This window comes from Ictidomys tridecemlineatus, chromosome 10, assembly GCF_052094955.1.
Source record: "Ictidomys tridecemlineatus isolate mIctTri1 chromosome 10, mIctTri1.hap1, whole genome shotgun sequence".
NCBI lineage: Eukaryota > Metazoa > Chordata > Mammalia > Rodentia > Sciuridae > Ictidomys > Ictidomys tridecemlineatus.
The window spans coordinates 3088270-3107506 of record NC_135486.1 but is presented as its reverse complement, the minus strand read 5'-3'; the positions used below and the strand labels follow the sequence as shown (position 1 = coordinate 3107506).

General features: G+C 53.8%; 1 long non-coding RNA gene across 1 annotated transcript; it reads right to left on the bottom strand.

The window, feature by feature from the left end:
* Window positions 1–13589: 13589 nt before the first annotated feature.
* LOC144367097 (uncharacterized) lies at window positions 13590–18509 on the bottom strand. The gene is made up of 2 exons (XR_013426321.1): window positions 17125–18509; window positions 13590–13983 (listed from the first exon to the last, which is right to left on the bottom strand). It is a non-coding gene; the product is annotated as an uncharacterized LOC144367097 (long non-coding RNA).
* Window positions 18510–19237: the final 728 nt, after the last annotated feature.

Sequence of the window (19237 nt, the reverse complement as noted above, 5' to 3'; positions counted from 1 at the left end):
CGTATGTTTCCTCCTGTGTGGGAGCCACAGAAAAGTCCACCCGAATGTGGACTCATGATTAGCAGAGGTTGGGACGGGGACGCATGAGGGGCAAAGGGAGGCTGGAGAGTGTCAGCTGACTGCAATGAGCTCCCCCCAGCAGTAACCTCAGTGCAGCTTCATACACCATGCACGTATGCCTGGGTTGACATATCCCATGACCCCACTCACACGGGTAGCTGATGCATGTCCATCAAGAAAATGAAATGTTCTTAACAGTCCAAAGCTTACCAGGATGGAAAAGCCAAGTGCAGTCATGTGGTCATGACACACAGTACACATTAGTAATAATTAATAACAAAATGTTACAAAATTGAAAAAACAGAGAAACTTGACTCCCTAGATCCTCCTCACCCTGTGGGCCTGCAGTGACCCTTTCCTAGTAAGCTGGCACTCTGGTGCCGTCCTCCCTGACACCTGGCTTAAGCAGGCGCAGAGTCTCTTGTCATGTAAGACAACAGGCACCCTCCTGAGGCCCATGCGCCCGGCCTCCCGCCTGGCCTCCCGCCCGGCCTCCCTCCTGGCCACTAGACCAGCACCATAACCCACAGAGCAGGGCCTGCAGACCTCTATGCATGCCATCCAGCTGGCCGGGACCACACTGGGGACTGGAGTCTGAGGACAGGACCAAGGGCAGTGGGAAGCCAAGTTGACCAGGGATGGTGGGACACGTGGCATGTGACTTAATGCCCTATGGAGTTGATGAATTCCAGAACGGTCCTTAGAAGCTTTGATAGAGAGAGGGGTGGGGACGACAGGACCAGGAAGCAGCTGAGGCCAGGAGGCCCAATAGAAGGTTCACCAGGAGATCTACCAGGAGGCCCAATAGGAGGCCCACCAGGAGGCCCACCAGGAGGCCCAATAGGAAGTTCACCAGGAGGCCCGCCAGGGGATCCACAGGAGGCCCACCAGGAAGCCCACCAGGAGATCTACCAGGAGGCCCAATAGGAGGCCGACCAGGAGACCCACAGGAGGCCCAATAGGAGGCCCACCAGGAGACCCACAGGAGGCCCACCAGGAGGTCCACCAGGAGACCCACCAGGAGGCCCACCAGGAGGCCCGTCAGGTGCCCACCAGGGGGTCCCCAGAGCACTGCATCCAGCAGCCACATACACCAAGCCGGCAGATCTGGGTGGCCCAAGGGGTGGTCCTGGGAGCCTTGGTGTGCCCTGGGAATCTCCTGTCCCCTTCCCCAGGGGAAGCCCTCTCTCCCCCACAGGCAGAGAGCACTGAAGCTGACAGCCCCTGGACAGCCTACAGCGGCAGAGAACTGCCCCCTCGGTGGCCAGGCCCCCCAGCCAGGGCAGGCAGGCCCCCGCGGGCTCCCAGTCCCAGCTCTCTGAGGCATGTGCGACTCATGACCTGGTTCTCCTCTGCCCAGTCCTGCTTGCCCTGCTCCCTGCAGAGCCGACTCCCTGGAGTCACTCCCAGCAACACTGTCGCATGCAGATAGCGGTTTCAGAATCTACTTACCAGGAAACTGAGGAGACAGAATGAGTGCTCAGCTTTCCGTACCAGAAGACGCTCGCTTTTGGACTGGCCAGCCGCGGGCCGGGCCTTGCCCTGGGTCTGGAGTGCCTCTGACGCAGGAGACACCCTGAGTCCAGGAGAGTTCCTGAGACGTTGCCAGAGAAGGAGTCGCGGAAGGCCTCAGGAGGAAGTGGGGTGGAGACCCAAAGGGAAGAAGAAGATGGATATACCTACAAAGCCCCCTTCCAGCTGGGCCCGAGCCGTGTGCCTGAGGACAGGGGTTGCCAGGAATCCACAGAAAGGCCCCGGCCTTCCATCAACCACACAGACCAAGGGAGCTCCGGAGGGATCCGCTGGCCCTGAGGACGCGGAGCGGGCGGTCATTCCGACAGTCAGGAGCTCCAAGCTGCTGGGACCCGCTGCAGCCCGTCCAGCCATGGCAGGGAGGGCGGGGAGCGCGGGCTCTGCTCTTTCCTCCCTGCTCGAGTCTCAGCCGAGAACCCCAGCTCTGGGTCTGTCCAGTGCCACAGTGAGAGCCTTGCTCCCATTTCACACCACGGCCCTCCAGTGCCCCCAGGCTTCCCTCAAATTTAGGTGGAGCCTAAATTGGGGCCAGTCTTAGTTCCAAATTGGAAAGATGGGATTAGGGAGGCCAGAGGGTGTATTTTAAGCTTTAAGAATACCTGAAAAGTGGAATTTTTACTCTGGAGGTGCCCAGGCATGGCATGATTAGACGATTTGCAAGTGTTCCCGCGTCATGCGAAACCCACAGGACTCGGGGGAAAAGCGTGAGATATTTTGTCCCCTGTGTATGAATTTCCAAGGGCTGCTGAGACACGGCACCGCAGGCTGGGTGGCCTGAAGGGCAGGAATGGCTTGTCCCCGGTTCTGGAGCTGGAAGTCTGACCTCAAGGCAGGCGTTGGTGGCCTTGCTCCCTCTGAGGGCCGCGGGGGCACTTCTCAGATCTGGGGTCCTGGCTTCTGCTGTGGCATGCCTGCCTCCACCTTTGTGGTCACGTGGTGGTCTCCCTGTGTCTGTCTCATTTGACGACTTGAAAGGACACCAGACCAGGGGCCCGCCCTGTGCCGTCATGACCTCGTCTTAACTGGTCACATCTGCAGTGGCCCTTTTTCCAAATACGGGCAGACTCTGAGTTCCAGTTTTCAGGCTGGAAGGTGGGGGTCAAATCCAACCCACAATACTCAGTGAGGATGTGTTATCACCTTTCCCTGAGCCCCTGAGCTCAGAACAGGAAGGAGCTGGGCTTGGGACATCCAAAGCTGACTCAGCACAGCCGGGCAGTGGTTCCCTGGCAGGGGTTTGCAGACCAGCCGGCAGGCAGCTGGCCCATCACCGGCTACCGGGAGAAGTTTATTTTCAGAGGACGTTCGCCTCCAAGGTCCAGGGGCTGGCGCCACCCTGCACCGTGGAGACGCTGTATCTGACCTCAGGGTCTTGGCAGGGTGTTCACAGCTCTGTCCGGGCTCTTCCTGTGACACGCTGGACAGTCTGCATTTGTCAAGGGCTGATTTCGCAGCAGGCATTCTCCTGAGATTTTACCTAAGCACCTGATCCTCACAGCAATGAGCAGCCCGGGGCACCAACGGGTCATAGGGCCAGGAAGAGGCAGCTTACACAGCTGCAGTAAAAATCAAATAAGCCAGGCGTCTTCAAAATGTGCAGTCTTTGTGTAGCAAGAACATTCTCAAGAAAGTGAAAAGACGCCCGAGAATGGGGACAACCTGCAGATCACGTGTGTGAGAAGGGGTAGGTGTTTAGACTACAGGGAGAACCCTTGTGGCCCAACACCAGGTGTCAGGAGCTGCCCTGGGTGCAGATGCCCTTAGGTCTGATGCACCTGGTTCTGGACTATTATTGCCTTCTGTCTGGCATGGCAGGGCCAGGTCACGGTCACTTGGGCGGTACCCCAGCTCAGATAACAAGGCGTGGCTCCGGGAGTAGGGTCACCGCTGGGGCTGAGTTACACTCAGCTGTTCCTTTGTGATCCTACCCTTTTTGGGGTAGAATGTTCCATGGAAACTCTCTTGTGTGTCCCCTGTCTAAGAACAAAGAATCCTAGTGGCTCTCTCTCTTTCCACGGACCCCGAAGGTCGGAGAGCCCTCAGGGGTTTGAAAAGGTACTTCTGTGAGCTTGTGCGCTTTCTTCACCATTTTCTTAAGTTATTGGAATAGTCAGATTTGGGAACCCAGCGTAGGTCAATAGCTGGGACAGATGGCGATAACCAGGGAGACAGACAACCCGATGTTCACGGGAGGCAAGGAGACATTTCTCCAAAGACACAATCCACCAGGAAGCACGTGAAAAGGCCTCAGCGAGGTTCCTCATCCAGATGAAGATGCAAAGCAGAGCCGCAGGGACGGGCCGAGGACCCGGTGACCCCAGACGTGGAGGAGGAGGAGGAGCTGGAACTCGGGCGCCGGCAGCCTCGGTGGTGCTTGGTGAGTCTTCAGAAACAGAACTTCCACGTACACGCTGCAGAGCATTGAAAAAAGTACTCCAATCCTCATTCACCATTTTTCTTGGCGTCATTATTGACAACGACCCCAAAGTGGAGCGACCCCATGTCCACCAGAGAAGGAGACTGTGCCATGTGCATGCCAAGGGATAGCCTTCCGTCGTGAGAAGGCGGGGAGCTCGGCAGGGTGCCCCTTAAGCAGGATGTGAGGGGAGAAGCCGTCACAAGAGGTCGCACATGAGCTAGAGAGCCGACAGGGCCGGCTTTGTGGCTGTGGGGTTTCACTTGGGGACAGGTGAGTTTGGGGACTAGCTACACGTGGGGGTCGCACAACATGGTGAGTGTGCTGAATTCTGCTGAGCTCTTGACTTTAAAGTGACTGCTGTTCTGTGAATTTCATCTCGACCAAGGAAAAACTTTATTCTCCAAACAAGGGGAAGGGCAGAAGGGCTCAGAATCAGGAAAACCCGGCTTCTTGGGTGCACGAACACGGCTCTGGCTCCCTTGGAGAGTGGAGATGGGGATGGAGAGAGGTGGGAGGACACACCTGGGGGGCGCTGCCGCCGTCCAGGTGGTGGGCAGGTTGGCTCAGTCACCAGAGCCAGGAAAGGGCCGGGAGAAGCCCTGGGCGGAACAATCAGCCAGGTGAAGTGTCTGAGGAGGGTGAATCAGCAGTCCCTCCTGGCCTCCCCTCTGCTGGGGACCGGCCTGGAGCATCTAGGCCGGCCCTGGCCCCAGCCCCAGCCCCAGCCCAGCCCCAGCCCCAGCCTGGCCCCAGCCCCAACCCCAGCCCCAGCCCCAGCCCCATTACACTGCGTTGCCAAATGTGGGAGGAGAGCGAGGGGGGGGGGTTATTTTTAGGCTTGAGGTCTAAGGCCTCCTCTCAAGTGCAGCCTCAAGCGAGAAGCTGAAAACACAAGTTTAAGAGCTGTTCTTCCTCCTGACGCTAATGAGGCCCTGGGCGGGCATGAGTAGAAAGAGCAGGCCCCACGAGAGGCCCCGTGGTGAGCGTTTCCGAGAAGTGGGGCCTGCTGGGCTTGGACACTGGGCATTCGTCAGCCTTTGCACAGAAGGTGGAACGAGAGCCGCGGTCACTAGGCGCCATTAAGAGCCATCAGGCTCAAGAGTGGGAGTCGTGGTCTCCTAGCCCCCAGCAAACTGCAGACGGCCAGCCCCCCTGGTCACGCAGCCCCTGTGCTGATGCCCTGCTGGAGGTCGGACCTGCAACCGCAGAGGCCCCTTCCAGCTTCTCGGTGCCCCCTGCCCTCGGCTCCGGCTTTCACATGGGGGGAGCAGGTCTGGGCCGCAGGACCGTGTGGGGAGCCTTACCACTCTCCCTCCTCCTTTCTCCGGGGGCTTTCCTCTCCATCTCTCCCACGCCCGACTTGAAGTGGGTGACTCCCACCCTCCTCCCAGGTCGGGCATGGGAACTCTGGGCAGCTCAGCTCTGGTCCCAGGACTTGGTCGACAGGAATCCATTCAGTTTCATCTACCCCCACTCCAGGGCTAGGGCAAAGGCCCCCATCAATTAAGTGCTATTAAGTGTTCAAAATCCAGCCCTCCAAGGGGGGGAAATAAAGGACCTGATTTGCAGCGTTTGCTAATTTCTATATTGAATATATTCCAACATGGCCAAGTTCAAGCCAGGGCAAGGCCACTGAATTCGGACATAGGAAGAAATGTGCAGAATCTTCTCTAACAAGCTGGGGCAAAGTGCCCCTGCTCCCACCTGCCAACCTGTTCCCAGAAATAGACCGTGCTTTTTATTCTGAACTACTCCCTTCAGAATTTACTGACAGGCATGTCTTAAGAAGTGTGCTCGGAGCAGGTGCAGTCGCTCACACCTGTAATCCTAGCAACTCAGGAGACCGAGGCAGGAGGATGCAATTTTGAGGCCAGCCTCAGCAACTTAGTAAGCCCCTGACTCAAAATGAAAAACTAAAAAGGGCTGGGGATGTGCTTCAGTGGTAGAACACCCCTGGGTTCAATTCCTGGTACCAAAAAAGAGAGACTCTTCCTAAGGTACAGGGCTGATGTGAGGATCAAGTGGAATCAGGCACAGTAGAAATTCCATGGTGCTGTTTTACTGGCAGCACTCCACAGTGGAATCGGAAATTCATAAAGAGAAGCTGGGAATCAGGTTCTAAGGACACTCCAAACAAGTGAGCGACTGCAAAGGCGGGAGCTGAGGGTCGGATGGGACGGGGTGGGGGGGGCGCGAGAACAGCCCGGGGGAGTCACCTGGGGAAGCTGGAGGTGAAGCGCCTCCTCATAGGGCTACTGCAAGGGTCACAGCCCGTCAGTCAGAGTGCACCAGGCGATGGCCACGGAGCCCTCGTGACTTCAAGCGCCCAAGGTGTGTGGTTCCTGGGTCCCAGTGAAGACGACGCTGGGTTTGCTGCAGAGCAACTTTGGAAAGGGGCGCTCGCTGGCCCTGCTCCAAGCCCGTGTCTCACCGCTGGCCGCCAGGACTGGCCTCAAGGCCCACTAACCCAAGCTGACCTGGAACCGCATCCTCCCCTGTGCCCAGAAGGCAGGAAGCATGTGCTCGTGGGTGGACGGCACAGAACAACCTTTGCCCTGTTGGGTAGGAGCTCAGGGACAGCAAAATGGCGGAGGCAGGGCACAAAAAACATGCCACCTGGGGACAAGTCAGGGAGAAGAGTCATCGAGCCCCTGTTTACAATCAGTCCCACTGTCACAGGCTGAGGCCTTCCCGGAACCTGAGGCAGAGTGAAGACCCCCTCCTTTCAAACTCCGACTCTTGCAATCGAGTCAGAAAGAGTGCAGACATGTCGCTCCGAGTAACAGGCGTCAGCTTATTGAAGGGACAGGAGAAGGAAATGGGTCACTCTCAAGGTCCTCTCAGAGAAAAGGGGGGACAGTGTGCCTCTCTGCACTCCAGTTTTATTGGGGATCCCAGAGAAAGTTCCAGAGAGTCCTGCCCACGTCCACCTCTTGACTTTTGACTGACAGCAGGATGACACCAGACTTTCACTTGAAAGTGCTATGACCACTTAGGTCATTTTGGCCCCTGCTGACTGGCTCTAATTGGATTCTTAAAATTAAAAAATAATTTCTTTAAGTGGTAGATGGTCAAAATGCTTTTATTTATTTATTTATACACCGTGCTGAGGATTGAAGCCAGTGCCTCACATGTGCTAGGCAAGTGCTCTATCACTGAGCTACAACCAAGTCCTCTAACTGGACTTTTTAAAAATATTTTTTAATAAAAAATATTTATTTTTTAATTTATTTATTGATACGTGGTGCTGAGAAGCAAACTCGGTGCCTCACACATGCCAGGCAAGCGCTCTGCCACTGAGCCACAACCCCCGTCCTCTAACTGGATTCTTAACCATAAATTCTTAGAGATTTTATGATTAGAAGGAACTGTCCTTATCTCCCTAAGTCTTGGGACCTGGTCTATGAAAAGGGTCACGAAGCCTCCCGTTCAGGGTAACACGGGTTCCTCTTATCTGCATTTCTCCTGCAGATAACAGGCGGTTTGCTGAGGAATGTGACATGTCCTGTCCACTAGGCCAGGCGGGGCTGCAGGTAAATTGCTTAGAGGAAAAGAAAGCATGTGGGGTCGCACGGTGGGCACATCTCATAGAGTTATCCCCGCACGCTCACGTTCCCACCATTCATGTCCCAGTCTGTCTGTCTGTCCCCTGACACCATTATTACAACTCCTGCCCCTGAGGACTCGTCGCCCGTGATAACTCCCACCAGAGGCCTGGGATTCTAAAATAACCTGTGGGACAGGTGGAGGAAGGTCCCTGACCAGGTCCCTATAGGGAAGGGGACACCTCACAGCTCGGCCCACAGGACAGGAGCTTCCAGACCTGGCCTCGAACCTCTCTGTCCACCTCGAACCTCTCTGTCCACCTCACCAAGTGCTGCTTTCACCTTCACGGGCAGGAATCCGTACTTGCCTGTTAAATCTGTGTGTCTTGCTCAGTTCTTTGTTGGGGACACCAAGGACCTGGGCCTCAACCATACTCCCCAAGGATAACAGCCCCATTTGCCCACCCAAAGTCCCCCACCCCTTTGTATGTCCTGAGGACTGAGATGGATCCAGCGGAGACCCTGGGACTCTATTCCAGGGGCATGGACCAAGCAACACTCTGTGTTTCCCTGTGCAGTCTTGTAAATGTGAAGACAGGAGTTTAACAATGTGCCCCAGGATTTCTTTAGCAAAAGAAATTTCCTTGAATAAATTGCTCAAAAAGCCATTTTATTGTGGGAAAAAAATAGCCCCAGGACTTGGGTGTCTGGGCTAAGAAAAGACACTGTGCTAAATTACTGTGCATATTAAAGAGAAAAGAATTTCAAATTTCTTAACCAGGCCTGCAAAACTTTTAGAATAGAGATTCCAGCTTCACAATTTGGGACGCTGTGGTACCACCCCACCCCTCGCCTTCAGCAGAAGCCTGCTGCCCTTTGTAAGTAGTGTTTGTGCAGGGAGTTCAGGGTTGGGCGGGTTCATTCAGGACACAAAGTCGAGAAAGCTTCCAGCAAGGGCAAGAATCCAGCAGAGAACCATTGTGAGAAACAATCCCTGGGAAGCCTCAGTTAATCCCCGGGGAAACGCTGGGTTTTGCAGCAGAGCATAGGGGACATTTGTACTGAACTAATAAAGGGAAAAGTGACCCCACTCAGCTGAAGGAAGTGGGGGTTTCCGGGCTGCTGCTGATTAAAAGGAAGAAAAGACCTCGGGGATTGGTAGGGATTTGGGGTTGCAGATGACCCTAACCCTAACCCTAACCCTAACCCTAACCCTAACCCTAACCCCAACCCTAACCCTAACCCTAACCCTAACCCTAACCCTAACCCTAACCGTAGTCGAAGTTGATTTCTTTGAGAAACGTCAGCCTCTTGCTCAGCCAGACTCAGCTCATCGGGTACTGAAAGGAGCGCCTTCGTCTCCCGGGGGGCTGAGGTGGCCTCTGGCCGGCTCCTCTGCTGGCCTGGGAGTCATTCCACAGCCCCGCCCCGCAGGCTCTGAGCTCCCAGGTGAAAGGGCTCATACACCTCCACATGCCTCCTGCCAAACAGAAAACTGCATTTGTTGAAATCCAAGTGGAACTTGGAGTCATAATAAGCTTACGTGTGGAGAACATGGGTGGTTTAGGTTATTTGCAGAACAAAACGAGGTTCTGTGATGAGGTCACAGTGAATAAAGAATTACGGAGCTCTAGAGTGGTGTTGTTTGCTCTTTTTTTTTTTTTTTTTTTTGGTACCAGGGATTGAACTTGGGGGTACTCAACCCCTGAGCCACCCAGCCCTATTTTGTATTTTATTTAGAGACAGGGTCTCACTGAATTGCTTAGCACCTTGATGTTGCTGAGGCTGGCTTTGACCTCGTGGTCCTCCTGTCTCAGCCTCCTGAGCCACTGGGATTACAGGTGTGCACCAATGCACCGGGCCTTGCTTTTGTTTTTGAGAGGGGCCTGCTTACAATTTTGGCAATGTTTCAGCTTTTGAAAAGGTTGACCATATTTCCCTATGAAGTGCTGGATGTCACCACAGTCCTCGAGGCCAGAGGCCTGACTCAGGGGATCCAGCAGACACAGTCCGGCCACTCGCCACAAACAGCGAGCAGAAAAGGTAGTGGTGAAGAGCGCGAGGGCCACTGTAACCCGAGCAGCTACACCAGGAAGACACAGGGCCCGCGTCCTCAGCCCTGTCCTCCAGGGGCTGACCGTGACTTTGAGTTTATAGAAAGGGGAACGAGGGCCAGGGCCGGGGTTTGCACACTGAGGCTGTCCCAGCTTCCACGGCAGGTGGCCTGGCTCAGGTGTGTCTGTGCCTGGTGATCTCAGGATGGGCCAGGCAGGAAGAAAGCTGCTGTTGCCTGGGGCAGCCTTGACTCCTCACAGAGGTCTGTGAACCACACTTGTTGTTCCTGGATCCCAGGTGACGCACGCAGAGCAGAGGACACAGGCAAACTGGAGGAGAGATGCCAAGTCTTTGCTCCCGCATTAGTCACCGGTCGGACACGAGCAAGCAAAGGCAGAGACTCTGAGTCCGTGTTGTATGGAGAGGGTTTGTGGGGTGTCCAGTTGGGGTCCAGGTCCTGGGTGTCACCAACAAAGAATTGAGCAAGGTACACAGGGTGACAGGAAAGAGCAGATTTCCTGAAGGAAAGCAGCACTCCATCAGGTAGGGCAGAGAGGGACGAGCAAGAGAAGCTGGAGACCCCACCCCGGAAATCAGTGTCTTACACGCTGAGCTCTGGGGTGTTCCCCTCCCTACAAGGACCTGACCCCCATAAGGACCGTAGCCCACTGGCTCTCGTGAAGTTGGTCACTTTATGATGCCCGATTAGAACAGTGTCCGTTTTTCTCCCACGGGTTACTTTAGGAAACCTAATTAGAATAATGTCCTCTTCACCTCCATTGGTTATTTTCGAATACCAAAGGTGTGGCCAGAGCTGTCATGGTAATGGACTTATCCTAAACAGGGACAGGGACACTGTGAGGACTCGTCTCCCTGTCATGTCCTCCAGTGGCATCTTCCTGGTACCCTGCCTCTGCCATCGTGGTGTCCTGAACTCCTACCAACACGAGGAGGCTTGTCGGTGGGAGTCCCCCAGGGCCGTGGAGCCCAGCAGCCGGAGCTAGCTACCCTGGCCTCTGTGTCTGGCTGCCAAGGCCTGGCTGAGGACTTAACCTCTGTAAGCATTTTTATCATTTTATATGATTCTTAAGAGTGAGGGGGACTTAAAATTTTGACAATGGCCAAGAAAGTCCGTCAGGGAGGAAGTACAGTGGGGAGGGAAACACCCCTGGCCTCGTCAACTCCTGGAGAGGTAAGGAGCGAGGCAGGGCAGGCGGCTCTCTCCCCACCCTCCTCCACTGCAGACAGCTCTCCTCCAGCCCGGGCAGGACATGGGCCTGAGGGAGAGCAGCTCTGGGCCAGGCACCTGTCCTGGCACCTGGACTGCAGCACCTGTCCCTCTGACCCCGCCGCTCTGGCACCTGGGAGTGACCAGTGACTAGGTCCACCCACCAGCCTCAGCTCCCTCAGCTCCCACCATCCCTGGCCCAAGACTGTGGGGCCAGGCGTGTCTCAGAACTCGGGGCCTCTCCGGTCTGAGAAAGGCATCGGCGTGCCCAGGAGCGTCTGCTTCCCCTGGAAGGCATTGTCCCCACTGCCAGGTCTGCAGCAGCAGACACTGAGGAGGCCCTCGCAGGCCCTGTCCCCAGAGCTGTTCCTCCCGCCCACCTTTACCCGTTGGAGGTGTGCCACAGGTCGGAGACAGGAAAGGCTCCTCCAGCCCCTCAGGCTGGCTCTGAATAACAGCTCCCCTCTGCCAACTTCCCCTCTTGAGCTGCAGAGGGGATGGACCACAGGCCCCCTGTACCCCACCCACCCTGAGAGCTCGCCCTTCAGGGCCTGGTGCTGGTGGCGCTCTGGGTGCCTCTCCCCCTCAACAGCCTCAGTTCTACAGATCTCAGCGACACTCAGCAGAATGCAGAGACCTGGAGCCTCTCTGAGGAGCAGCCTGCTCTGGGGACTTACAAGAACTGCCCACCTTCAGAGCCTTTGGATGTGGAGATGAGGAGCCGAGCTGGAGGACTGTGGTTCTGTGCCCTGGGGCCGGTGCGGACATTAAATAAGAGCTCATGCAGGGACTGTGCTGGGCACGGTGCATGCCGTGGAGGCCATGTGAGTGTGCAGAGTGACACCACCTAGCACAGCCCCAGGAGGCCTCCCCACCCTGGAACAGAGGCAGGTTCCAGCCAGGCCTGCACCTGGCACTCGGCCCCCTGTTCCAGCCACCACCCTGAGCATCAGCAGCTCCACACAGAGCCCCGGGCTGCAGCCTGTCACGAGGGCTCTGGTTCCCAGTAGTTCAGTGACCAAGGCACACCAGGCCATGCCAACAGGACCACCACATCGAGGAGGGCCCTGGGGCTTCTTACTGGGGGGGAGGACACAAAGAGGGAGGTGGGCAATGAGATCTCAGATGGCACTCCAGGTTTCACGAAGGACAGAGGTGGACAGAGCCAGGCCCTGTTCAGTGAGGCCTGTGACTTAGCCACCTACTGACTCCTTGGTCCACGGAAAGCTGCAGAGACAGCGTCTGCTTGCCTGGGAGACCAGAAAGCTGGATTGCCAGGAACACTGCTAACCCCCAATTCCCACCAGGACGGTGGGCCCTCCCGTTCCCCTCCAGGCCCTCCCATGGCCAGGAGCACCTCACAAGTGAGCCCAGCTCCATGGTGGTCAGACATCTTGTCAAGGTGTGTGCTTCCAGCTTGGGTGGTTGGGGTTTGAGACGCTCCTTCCCCCACATGTCCACCAACACCGGAGCCCGGGAGCTTAGGGAGCTGGGCTGGGGGACAGATGTGGGCTGGGGGTGCTCCTCTGCCCCACAGGCCCCCCTCTCTGAACGACGGAGTGTGTTCAGCTCCAGTCCCACTTTCCAAGCCCCGGGCCTCAGGCCTGTGATTGTCCCTCTCCTCGAGTGATGGGTTGTCATTCTGCCATCACAAAGTCTCCAGGAGACGCCAGCACAGTGCTGGGATGACTGCAGCCCCAGCCAGCAGCCTGAGGCTGTCATGAGACACCTGCTGCGACCTGATCTACACCTGGATTCCCCACCCAAAGAAATGGGGAATAAGATACGCTTGTGGTTTTAAGTCACTAAGCCTGGGGACACTGTATTAGGGAGAGACACAAACATACACACAGGAAAGAACACGGATCAAGTGCAGGCTCAAGGCTGTTTGAGGAGGGGAACGAACATGAATGAGCACTGTCAGCTCAAGAAATGAGCATGGCCAACAGCCCTGGGGCCACCCTCCGCAATTGCCCCCAATGGACTGCTACTTCATGGTTGTCACCTGGGAATGGCTTGTCTACTTTTGAATTTTATGAAAGCAGAATTTCACGACATTTTTTTTATGTCCAGCTTCCCGTGTTCAACACCACATTTAGGGGGTTCACCGCTGTCGCTTCCTGTGGTAGCGTTCTTTGCTGTAATATTCCATGAATTGAGCACATGCACGAATATACCATAATCCATGTTCCGTTCTACTGTTGGTGGGCATTTGGGGACTATTCCAAATAATGCTGTTATGAACAGTCTTGTACACGTCTCCTGGTCAGCGTGTACAAGGGTGTCGCTGTGTATATACTGAGAAGTGGAACTCTGGGTCATACATCAGCGGACGCAGCCAGCCAGTTTCCACCATCAGCACATGAATGTCATCACTGATCTACATTCTCGGCCACCTTGGTACTGTCGGCCTTTTTGATTATAGCTATTCTGGTGGGTATGTGGTCTCCGCTTGCTGTGATTTTAACTCCCTCTCTTGAATGATCAACATGTTGACATCTCTGATGGCTGTATGCACCCTGGAACTCCTACAGGCAAGGGCTGGTCAGACCTGCACCGCAGGGTGGCTTCTCTCTGGGCGTTGATTCTTAAAAAGTACTCTGCCAACCTCTGTATCCATGCCTGCTTCTGTAATGAGCTGTCTGTTCCAACAATTGTTCCCACAATGTCATTTCTAGTATTTCTAACCTATGGACATTTGCATATGACATATTTTGTTTCTTAATATAAGTTAGCAATATCAACCAAGTCCCATAAATAACTTTTTATTTGCTAAAATATATTTTAAAGCTTTAATTTATATTATTTACACTTTTCTTGGTAAGAGTATAGTACATTTGAGGGGCTGGGGTTGTGGCTCAATGGTAGAGTGCTTGCCTAGCATGTGTGAGACACTGGGTTTGATTCTCAGCACCACATATAAACAAATAAATTAAAGGTTCATTGACAACTAGAAAAATATTTTTAAAAATAGTATAATACATTTTATATTCTTAGGGCAAGTTGTTCCTTACTATTTGCTTCATTTTACAAAAACTTCTTGGCAGGGGCTGGGGATGTGGCTCAAGCGGTAGCGCGCTTGCCTGGCATGCGTGCGGCCCGGGTTCGATCCTCAGCACCACATACAAACAACGATGTTGTGTCTGCCAAAAAAATGAAAAATAAATATTAAAAAAAAAAAACTTCTTGGCTATCCTCATGCAATCACAATTACAGATGAATTTTAGAATGAGCTAATTTTTAAAAAAACTATAGTAAGTTAGAGATGTAGCTCAGGGTTAGAACACTTGCCTAGCACTCTTGAGGCCCGGGGACTGATCCCCGGCACTAAGTCAATCAATCAATCAATACACAAATATGAACATTAGGATCAGGGTTGTAGGTTCACTGACTTACTAGACTAAGTTGGGAAGAACAGAAGGCTTTATAACATTGCATCATCTTATCCAAAAACAAGGCATTTCTTTTAATGTTCCTGTTTTGTTCCATTATCTTTTTTACTGTTTTTTTAAAGGTGGACACAATATATTTATTTTATTTTTATGTGGTGCTGAGGATTGAACTCAGTGCCTCACACATGCTAGGCAAGTGCTCTACCAGTGAGCCACAACCCCAGCTCCTCACTAAGTTTTTTAATAGCTTACTGCTAGCATGTGGGAAAGCTTTTGGTCTTTATATTTATCTTGTGTCCAGCCACTTCATGCAGTTCCTATTTAGTTCTAGTAGTTTCTACTTAATTCACTTGAGTTTCCTAGTCATATCACAAGTGTATAAGACAGGTTTTTTCTCAACATTTCAAATATTTGTACTTCCTTTTAAGAGTCTATTCTGTAGTATGGTTTTTCCTTGTGTAAGAATTTTTAATGGTTTCCCCAAGTCAAAATCCCTTCTGCGTGACATGGTACACCTCCCCTGCCCAGACCACCTCTTGCACTGGTTCTGCACAATTCTCTTCCACCTGAGGTCTCTATTCCAAGCACACCACAGGGGCTGGCCTCAGCCCTGTTTCCTCTGTGTGAACCCTGCCCCTGCATTCTCTGTCAGTCTTCTATTAATCCCTCAGGCTTCTCCTCAAGAATGACCCTGCTGTGAGGCCTTCCCTCGGTGGGCTGAGGCTCCTCCTCTTCCTCAGGCCTTGAACAGTCTTCACTTGGAGCTGATCTACTCAACACTCCACCTGCTGGTTTATCTGTGAATTCATTAGGAGGAAACTTTCTTTAGGGGTAGGGATAATGTCTATCGTGGTGCCCAGGGCTTGGACCACACTTGATGCAAATTTGTTAAATGCATAATTTGAATGCACAAGTAGTGGAAATTTTGGCACCTGGCAGGCAAGATGGATAGATCTTTTGTGTGTGCTTTTTTTTCTACATAACTACAGTTATATTAGACAAAGGCACCAAAAATATACATTAGAGAATAGTTTCTTCAACAAATAATGCTGGGAAAACTGGAAATCCACATGCAACAAAATGAAATTTTCATGTGTGCTTTTTAAATTACTATCATGATGATATACAAGACTGGCTTATCTTAGCACAAATCCTAATTTAATCATTTATCCTGACTCACAGATGACTTTCTTTTTCCATTCAATATTATCAATACACTGAAATACTGGAAATATTACTGTTCTAAAGTCTAGTTTATGCATTTTTCATTTAAAAAAGTAATTCAAAAGATATGAGCATGTCTGTTTATGTACCAAGCACATCTAGACACTTAGAAACACGCCCTCTAGACTGAGCAGTCAAGAATGACCCACGTCAGGAAAACAATCGTTAGCCAAATGTAAATGTGAGCAAAGAGTAACAGGTTAGACTCTCAGCAGTCAACAAGAGGGCAGTTTTCAGTCCTGGAAACACCTAGTTCAAGCGAAGGGAAAGGAGGAGAGCTGGGGGGAAGGGCATCTGCTAAGGGAAGTGATGTCTACATGCGCCTTCTGCAAACCTCTTCCTCTGTGGCTGTGTGGGGAGCCAGGCCCCGCTGTGAAGCTGCTCGCTCGCTTTCTTTCTTTCTTTTTTCTTTCTTTTTTCTTTCCTTCTCTCTCCTTTTTTTGCAGTCTACAGTGGAAAATATTCAAGTTCATAAAGATGAGCTGGGCACAATGGCACACACCTGTAATCCCAGTGGCTCAGGAGGCTGAAGCAGGAGGACCACAAGTGTTTGAGACCAACCTCAGCAACTTAGCAAGGCCTTAAGCAATTTACTGAGACCATGTCTCAATTTGTTAAAAAATAAAATAAAAAGTGCTGGGGGAGTGGTTCAGTGGTAAAATGACCCTGGGTTAAATCCCCAGTACTGGAGAAAGAGAAAGATTAGGTGAAGCAGTCTATGCATTGATCAAGTAGAAAGTGGTAACAGAGTGGCCGGGCAGGGTGTGGTGGTGCAGGCCTGTCATCCCAGTGGCTTGGGAGGCTGAGACAGGAGGATTGTGAGTTCAAAGCCAGCCTCAGCAAAAAGTGAGATGCTAAGCAACTCAGTGAGACCCTGTCTCTAAATAAAATGAAAAATAGGGCTGGGGATGTGGCTCAGTGGTAGAGTGCCCCTGAGTTCAGTTCCCAATACTCCCTTCCCCCCTCTCAAAAAAAAAAAAAAGTGGCAACAGAATAGTGGACAAAAACTAATAACTACAAAACATAACACAAAGCTTAGCTAAAGTTGCCACACTGCCTATATTCCCTGCACTGTGTTGAGTATTTTAAATTCTTTGTCTCAATCCCCAGGAACCTCCAATGAGGGAGGAACTATTATTCACCCCCTTTTAGTGCTCAGGAAATTGAGGCTCAGCGTCACCCGAGGGGCTGGTTCCAGAGCCAGCTGTCTTCCTGCCTCACTGGCTGCTATTTGAAGCACCCACAGGGCGAGGCACAAAGCGGCCTGTTCTTCAAAGACCAAAGCCTGAGCGACTGCAGAACTGGGAACCCCTGGCACGTGGTGTAACTGTTCTGAAGCAATTCATTCTGCCAACAACAGGCAGTGGGCACCTTACAGAAGCCTGGCACTGTGCTTGGCGCTGTGACAGGGAGGGGACAAAGCCACTGTTCCTGGCCTAGATGGAGGTACAGTGGGTAGAAGTGACCTAGACAAATAAACAAGGGGGAAACTGTGGGAAAGAGAGCTTGCAGTTAGAGGGGTTCTCAAGAGGAGAACCCCGACATCAGGAGATATTCCACAGTGGGTCGGTGGGAACGGAGCCCCTCTGATATTAAAAGCTCCAAACTGTGCTACTCCTGAACTCCCTCATGCCAGGCTCAGCTGGTGCCACGGAAGCTAACGCTGACCTGTTCTCTGCCATCTTCACATGCACATCTCCTGGCTGCTGGGTCCGTGAATCACAACCTCTTCTGAGGGAAGTTCAGCTTCCCTTCTACACTGTTGGCTGGTTGTGCGGCTTAACTCAGGATCTAGGCAGGTTCCTGGCTTGGCTTGGACCCCAGATACCCAGTGACAGAGCAGGAATGAGGACTCAGCTCCTTTGGCTCAGGTTTTCCCGGTACTCCAACAAGGAGGGCTTGCTCGTGAAGAGCTAACGCACCCAGCTGTCACTCAGTCCGCCTGGCTTCTTGTTGACTGTATACAGCTGTGTGCAAATTATTCCATTAGCTATTGTTCATTGAGTCAGGTGGCCATTCCCCAAGTATCTGAGTGCCCACTGTATGCCTGGGGATTTGGTGTTGGAGGAGACAGACCACATTCCTGCTCCTGGAGTTTCCATTCCATCAGTGGAGACAATTAACACGTAGCTAACTAAATAAACAGATCCATTAAAGGCTTTGGGCAAGACTCTGAAAGCCATAGGCAGGGCTGGTGATGGAGAGAAACAAGGCCACCTGGAAAGAGTGGTCCAAGAGGACCTCCGAAGACAGACACCTGTGTGGAGAGCCCAATGGGAGAGAGGTAACCATGCCAGCAGCCAAGGCAGAAAATTTGGACCTGGTGAACAGCAAGGCACACACTGAGGAGGGGTGTTTAAAGCCGAGGGTCTTCAGACCTCATTCTCATGTCCCCATGCATGAGACCAGCACTAGACACCTGCTTTGTCACACAGCTGTAACAAGGCCTCTTGTTATTCTGTATACCTGCAATCATTCTTCCAAATACCATTGTTAGGTGGCTGGGTGGGTGGGGTGCGGGCTGTTCATGCCCCTGGGTTCAGTGTGGAAACCAGCATGTGTGGCTTTCCTAACCGGAGACTCCTGTTCACAGTAGAGGATCTTGTTCCAGACACACAAGTTCTGTGGAGCACCCTAAATTGGCTGCACACAATGAGGCCGCATTTAAGACAGAGAAGAGGCGGGACTTTGGTTCACGCCCCGTCCCACACTTGTTCACAGGACTGGCTCAGCAGCTGCGTGGACGGACCTCTTAGACACCTCCCCTCAGAGGCCAGGTTTCCAGCAGGGCCAGATTCGCCAGATGCCAACCGGCACCCGCAATCCCACACCAGCTTTATAACAATAGAGGACTTGAGGCCCAGCCAAAAAGATGAACTCCCTGAGCAGATGCCACCAAGGCTCAAATTATACAGAACGTGGCCAACTCCAGGCCTAACAGGAGGAGGAGGGCGCCCTGGAAGAGCGCCCCCTAGAGGCAGCAAAAGGAGATGCCCTTCGCGGGGGCGGGGAGGGTCCTCGAGGGCCAGGGTCCTGAACCCGCGGACCCCCAGCCAGATGACCTACCAGGTCCCAAGTCGGCGAGTTCAAATCCTGCGTCGGGCACCGAGGGCGACAACTTCCTCGTGTGGCCACTCCTGGGCCAGGAGTTGGGACGGTCTTGAACCGTGGGGTTCGGCCTTTCCCGCTGGGCGCCCGGCCGCTCTTCGGAGCCGACGGGAGCGAACAGAGAGAGCAACGCCGAGGACGCAGCCCTTCCTCTCGGGGCCGGTGTCCACAGCGAGGTCACCAAGGGAAGGTGGATGCCCGGGGGGGAAGTCCGTCTTCTCCGCTGGCCTCCTCCGGACTCCGTGTCCGAGGTAAACTCCACGCGGCGGACATCCCGCGGGGACACCCCTTGGTTCGGCGTGGAACCCGGCAGGGCTGCTTTCCGACCTGGAGACTCGGGTTCACGGTGGACACGCCGCGATCCCGCGGACGGAGGGGGCGGAGCCCGGAGAGGGCGGGGCCCGGAGGGGACGGTCCCGCGGACGGAGGGGCGGGGCGGGGCCCGGAGGGGGCGGTCCCGCGGACGGAGGGGGCGGTCCCGCGGACGGAGGGGGCGGGGCCAGGAGGGGGCGGTCCCGCGGACGGAGGGGCGGAGCCTGGAGAAGGCGGTCCCGCGGACGGAGGGGCGGGGCGGGGCCCAGAGGGGGCGGGGCGACGGGCGGCCACCCCGCCTCCCGCCCTCGGCCTGCCTCGCTCCCATTGGCCCCCGGGGGCGGCCCGCTGCGGGGCGGGG